This window comes from Saccopteryx leptura, chromosome 9 (assembly GCF_036850995.1).
Source record: "Saccopteryx leptura isolate mSacLep1 chromosome 9, mSacLep1_pri_phased_curated, whole genome shotgun sequence".
NCBI classification, from domain to species: Eukaryota; Metazoa; Chordata; class Mammalia; order Chiroptera; family Emballonuridae; genus Saccopteryx; species Saccopteryx leptura.
The window spans coordinates 70,603,211-70,610,265 of NC_089511.1; positions in this window are offsets into that span (position 1 = coordinate 70,603,211).

A 7,055-nucleotide genomic window follows, 5' to 3' on the forward strand; every position below is an offset into this window, starting at 1 on the left:
GGGGGCATTGTCGGGGAAGCCTCTGCAGCTGCCTGGCTGGAGGCTGGGCGGCCTGAGGAGCTTCACAGCTCTGAGCTGGCTCTCTGAATGGGCCTTGACCCCTCCCTGGCAGTGGCCTGGAATAGGTGACATTTTCATTGCAAACTAACAAGGGGAGAAATCCAATTACCTTACAAAGGGGCTGCCAAAGGGGCCTCACAGTCTAAGGAGAGAAGGGGAGGGAAGAAGGGGAAAGGGAAGGGAGAGGGTGTGTGTGTGTGTGTGTGTGTGTGTGTGTGTGTGTGTGTGTGTGTGTGTGTACACAAAGCCCCCAGCCCTAGGAGGCATGGGGGACAGGCCTGGAGGCGGGAGAGGTGGAACTGGGGCTTATAACCCACTCCTCTCTGCCAGAGTCTGCCGGGGAGGCTGCAGGTCCCTGGGGGCGCAGTCAGCCAGGCCTGTGGGTGGTGCTGGAGAGACCCGGCCCCCCTCGGGCAAGCTGCTGCCTCCAACTCCACTCCGCCCCCAGACCAGGGTTTCCTAGACCAAAGCATCAGGTGCCCACTGCCCACTTTTGCTTTTGCCAAACCCACCTCAACTACTAACCCTTTTTCTTTACATTTAAAATATATTATTTAAACAGTATTTTAAAAGAAAAATTTATATCCTAACTGCAAATAGCAAAATAGAAGGTAATTCTAAAAAGAAATTTAAGTCAAACAACCCCATGCTGTTTAACCCCAGCTAGGTGTTGGGGCGGCTCAAGGCTTTGGGGCTTCCAGGCTTCCCGGGGTTGAGTGGGCTGGAAACAGTAAGGGGGTGTTAGCCAGTGTTTGCTGCAGACCCAACTTCTGGGCCCATCCAGGAGGGTTAGGGAACATCCCTCTGCTGCTTCTGTTTGAACCGCTCGGCCCTCCATCCTGGCCCTGGTTGCGGTGCGAGTGGTGGCTTCGGCTTGGCTGACCTTCACCTTGGCTGCCCAACTACTTAGTGGGGACAATAGAGACAAAGTGGCAATTTGCTGCATTATTGGTCGAACCTGCTATCTATGCTTTGTGGGGTGGCCGCTTGGGTCCCGGAACTTGTGAGGAGCCTAGGGGAGGTGGAGAATGATGGAGGTCCCAGGGCAACAGGAAAATTTGGTCCTCCAAGGGGAAGCAGACCCCCTTCTGGAGGATTAGCATTGGCTCCCTGCAGCCCAGCCAGAGCGAATCAGCCTTCCAAAGCCGTCTGCTGCAAGGCCACACAGCGTGCCCCTTTGGCCTCCCTCCCTGTCACCCCTAACTGAGCTCTCTTGCCCAGAACACCTGAATAGGAGTCTCTTGAGGCAGGGGACCTGGGGGTCATTGGAGGGATTCAGGATTTTAGAGATAACCTGTCAATGACCTCTTCAAAGTGGCGACATTGCCTGCCGAGAAGCTCCTATCCCATGAAGCTTTTTGGGGTGCTTTGGCACCAAGGATGGGACAACACTGGCCTCCAACCCACCCCTACCCCTAGGGAAATTTAGGCAAATTGGGAACGCTGAGAGAAGGGCAGTGCTTGTTAGGAGGCATGGCTCAATTGAGCACTACCCACTCACCACTGGACAATCAGTAACCTCTCTGGGCTTTGGGGACTTTCTGCTCCTCCCCTGCCCTCCCACCCCCACCCCACTTGCTCCCCCAGGCCATTTTTGTCTCAGAACAGCAGAGGAAGGGGAGACGAGGGTGATACAAATTTGATCCAGAGACCTAGGAGCACCAGCCAGTCTTCAAGGGGGTCTCCAGTCAGAGGCTCAGGGAGTCAGGCAGGGGGAGGCGTCAGGTGAGGGTAGTCTGCACAGGCTGAGGCGGTCGAGGAAGCTCAGAGAAGGCAAAGAGGAAACAATCGTCACCAACTAAAGAGGACCCAGCACTCCCTAAGCCTTACTCTGCAGAGCACAGGCATGGAGGGGACCCACTCCTTTGACCTTCTCAACTCCTAGGCAGCAGCTGAGCCTGGGTGACTGGCTTAGGAACACCAGCGAGTCGGAGCTGTCAGGGGTGAGGGTGCATGTGTGTTTAATACATATAGTCTCTACACTACAGATGCCGTCTGGGGTGGTGTATTTTGAATGAGTCTAGGGCTCCTGCCTTAGCCTTCTCCTTCCTCATGGCTCCCAAATTTATTTCCATCCCTGACAAATCCCATGGCCGATAAGACACACCCACCTGATGTCTCAACTCAAAAACATAAGAGACCATTAACTGGACTCATGTTTTCTCCAAAGTTTCTTCTCACCATAAACTTTTCTGCCCCAGGCTCCCAAATTGAAAACTCCTGGTCCTCACAGATCCGCCTCTTCCTGACACCTCTCATCCCATTTCCGACCCTCCCCTCCTCTCACCCCATTGTTATACCGCCCACCACCCAGCCATCAGGGTGTTCTGCCCTTAACTCTCCCTTGCATTGGCACCCTCTCTCACTCCCACTCCTACTTTACTGTTGAAGTAAACTCTTAACAAGTGTCGCTGTTCAGTCCTTCTCCTGCAGGCAGAGAGCCCGCTCACGCAGGCTTAGCCAGGATTCCCCGTTGTAGAGACTTCTGTGCCCCTCTCACCCAAACTCCTATCACTGGCTCTTCCTCTTCCACACCCACTTGTGGACACATGCTACGCCCCGGTATAGGCACTTATCTAAACACCTCTTGTCTTTTCATATTTATTCATTCACCTACCCAACAAATATTTACTTATTTTAGAAACTGTTTGTTTTCCATCAACCTTATTTCTTTTTTCTGTTTAAGAGGCTGTTGGAAGAACAGCTTAAGACCACTTAGTGGTTGTTTCTACCCATTCAGTGGCCTGAGTCCTGGGAGCTGCAGACCAGTCAGCAGGGCAGGCTGAGGGCTCTGGTCTTCAGTGGGAACTGGGCAGAATCAGACCTGTCTGCTCCCTCAAGTTGAGTAGCAGTAAATTTAGGAGCTGAAGCAGTCTACTCCCCCTGAAATCCCTCCTTGGTCACGGCCTTTTCAGCAGTGGTCTGCACTTTCTTTTCAATCTTTTTAGGATTTCTACAGAGTTAGAGAATCTCCGTAGAAATAGAGATCAGGTGTGACTCCCCACGGGTGGTCATGGGAGAGGGTTTCATGCACACGTAGAGAACTGCCTGGGCCAGCGCCCACCCTCTGAGACCTGCTGAGTGAGCCCCTTGAACTTGTGTAGGATGTCAGTGTCCACATGGCACAGAGCGGATAGGCCGGTTAACACAGTTCCTCTGTGAGAGGCTGGCGGTCAGTCCTGGGATTAGTAACCACTAGAAGCCTGCCTGGATCTGCTTAGTGAAGTTTCCAGAAGTGAAGACAGAGGAAGAAAGACTCTCTCCAGTGGCAGCACAACTTCAGCGCAGCCCGCTCGGCGCAGTCCTGTAGGACACACACTGCCTTCAGCTGGGGTCTGGCGGCCACGCCGAACCACCAGGTTCTCTCAACGTTATGATGCAGCGCCATCCCTTTTCCTTCTGTAGATGAACTGTTCCATTTGGGAGTCGAGGTTGGTGCCACCAAGGAGGGTTTCTACAACAAAGAACTTGAGAACACCATCCTGTTTCATTGGGAGGACATCAAGGGGTCCAGACACAACGGAAGTAGCTCTGAGTTCTAATGAGAACCAGAACAACACCGTGTGGACCCCTCTCTAGGTAGCACAGAAAGAGGAGCAAATGTTTATTTGTTGTCAGCTGTAAGCCAGGCCCTGTGACAAGTGCTGGGGGAGATAAAATGAGACAGATCCCGGCCCCGCCTCCACAGACAATGGGGTCGAGTCCACGTGCTCTTGTACATGCTGTTCTGCCATGCAGACACGCACTTTCCTTTGGGAAAGTGTCCATTCATAAACAGAAGTGCTTATGTTTTCTTCCCACACACCAATGCATCCACATAAAAGAATAAAGAGAGCAAGAAATGATAAATTTAAGGGTAAATAGAAAATATTTTTAAAAATATAATTGTATAGCCTGACCGGGCGGTGGCGCAGTGCATAGAGCGTCGGACTGGGATGCGGAAGACCCAGGTTCGAGACCCCAAGGTCGCCAGCTTGAGTGAGGGCTCATCTGGTTTGAGCAAAAGCTCACCAGCTTGAGCCCAAGGTTGCTGGTTTGAGCAAGGGGTTACTCAGTCTGCTGAAGGCCCGCGGTCAAGGCATGTATGAGAAAGCAATCAGTGAACAATTAAGGTGTTGCAACATGCAACGAAAAGCTAATAATTGATGCTTCTCATCTCTCCGTTCCTGTCTGTCTGTCCCTGTCTATTCTTCTCTCTGACTCTCTCTGTCTCTGTAAAAAAAAAAATTTAAAAATATAATTGTATAAAGCAAGAAAATAATGATATCTCACAGGGTTGTAATACATGTAGAAAGTGTGTGAGAACAGTTGCATGAAGGACGGAAGGGGAGAACGGAGTGTACTTGCTGGGAGGTTCTTGCATTACACGTGGAATGGTTAATGCTATGTGGTGGCAGACTCTGTGTGATGTGTGATATGAAGCAAACATATTGTAAATTCCAGGGCAGTCAGTCACTAAGAGAATAACAAGTATAGCAACTAAAGCCAATAGTACAGATAAAATGGAATCTAGATGTTTCCTTCTGTGGGAGGGAGCCCCATTAGTAGGACGCACTGGGCCTCTCTGCTCTCTCCTCCACAGTCTGCTCCAGGGAATACGCAGTGGCTTACCCGACTGCTGAGTTAGTCTCCGGGGCCCAGCCCTTTTCTCTGGATGCAAGTACCTGCAAGGAGGACAGATTTCTGTGTGCCATTCTGACCAGGGGAGGCTGGTGTTGGTGCAGGCTTGCCTGTGATTCCGTCACTAAGTCTAATTCTCGGTTTCCACTTACTCATAGTCATGAGCCTTGTTCTTCAAAATCTGCTTCATCCATAGTAAATGTGATATTGCGTTTCTAACTTGCCCTTTTTTTCTGAGAGAGCTACAGAGACAGAGAGACAGAGAGAGAGGAAGGGAGAGAGATGAGAAGTGTCAACTTATAGTTGCATCACTTTAGTTGTTCATTGATTGCTTCTCAGACATGCCTTGACTGGGGGCTCAAGCCAAGCCAGTGACCCGTTGTCAAGCCAGCAACCTTGGGTTCAAGCCAGTGACCTTGGTTTCATGATGATCCTGTGCTCAAGCCAGCAACCTTGGGATTTTGAACCTGGGACCTCAGTGTTCCAGGTCGAAGCTCTATTCATTGCATCACCACAGGTCAGGCTCTAACTTGTTTCTTTAGATAATTTCTTAATTGGTTTAGACATCAGTATTTATTGAGATACTCTCCCCTGTCACACACCACAGTAGGTGGCTGACAGAGCGAGGGTACTAGACTCCTCCCCCATCTGTCTTGTGCAGCTGACCACAGGGAACTAAGCCCAGAGTCCTGGAACAGGGAGGGAGCAGTGGTGGAAGAGGTCAAGAGGGTGCACGGGTGCTGGACCCCTGGGTTCTCAGAGGACTGCGGGTTCCTCAGCTGAGTCTGGCAGGGAGGGAGGTCCTCAGCTTTCCTCCCTTTACACCTTGCTCAGAATCTCCAGTGTCTCCCTATGACTCCCTCAACCTGACCAGTTATGGGAAAGGCACAGGCTGGGAGCAGACCTGGAGTCCTTGTCCAGCTGGGTCACCAATCACTATGTGGCCTTAACCATGTTATGCCTCTCTCCCCAGCATGGCCTCAGTTTCCCCATCTAATACAAAAGGGCTATGCCTCTCCCCCCAGCGAGGCCTCAGTTTCCCCATCTAATACAAAAGGACTATGCCTCTCCCCCCCAGCATGGCCTCAGTTTCCCCATCTAATACAAAAGGGCTATGCCTCTCTCCCTAGTGTGGCCTCAGTTTCCCCATCTAATACAAAAGGGCTATGCCTCTCCCCCCCAGCATGGCCTCAGTTTCCCCATCTAATACAAAAGGGCTATGCCTCTCCCCCCAGTGTGGCCTCAGTTTCCCCATCTAATACAAAAGGGCTATGCCTCTCCCCCAGCGAGGCCTCAGTTTCCCCATCTAATACAAAAGGACTATGCCTCTCCCCCCCAGCATGGCCTCAGTTTCCCCATCTAATACAAAAGGACTATGCCTCTCCCCCCCAGCATGGCCTCAGTTTCCCCATCTAATACAAAAGGGCTATGCCTCTCCCCCCAGCGTGGCCTCAGTTTCCCCATCTAATACAAAAGGGCTATGCCTCTCCCCCTAGCATGGCCTCAGTTTCCCCATCTAATACAAAAGGGCTATGCCAGACAATACCTAATAGTGTCTCTTCTGGTCTTTGTAGTTTCTGTGTCTGGACCAGAGACTCCAGTCTCATACTACATTTAGACTTATTTTGTTTGGCCTGTACTGTGTTTGAAATTTTTGTTCAGTTAGTTGCTAACATTGGGAAAGTTTCATATATAAGTCTTAAATTCCAGCTTTCCCTGAAAAATTCTAAGTCTTCCTGCTGCATAGAAAGAGTAAGCTGACTCCTCTCAGGGCATATAACTTTTCCAGGTGACCACTGCCCCTCTGCGCCACCCCCTCCATGAATGCTGCCTGCCCAGCGTTGCAGCACGTTTGCTGGGGCTTCCGCACAGACATCGGGGTGCTGTGATAGGAACCCAGGTCTCTGGACTCCCGGGTCAATGTGATTTCTGCTATGTTTGGTGGCCAGTTGGACTCTGCCCAGATGGGACAGGAGAAAGGAATGACAATATTTCAGAGCTGCCTGAAGTTACATTAAGAGAAGCTGGACTTCAGGTGAGTGATACATGCAGCAGTTCATGGGCTCAGTGGGTCCCTGGTGTTCCACAGTGTACCCCAATACAGGAAACTCAAGCAGAGTCAGTAGGTCCCCTGGTGTCCCTCTGGGTTTTCTTCCTCCTGTCTCCAGCTAGTGGCTGAGCCAAGACGCTGGAGTTAAAGCCCCTCCTCGGCTGGCAGCTGTACAGATCCCCCCACACCCCCCAATTCCCCACTAATGTGGTTAAATCATTGTCAGAAGCACAAGGTCGGGTCACCAGATGGCGGCCCCATGCAGAGGGGGCCAGTGGTGGCCTTAGGCAGTGGGAGCCTATGGGAGTCTGTCCCTGCCCACAGC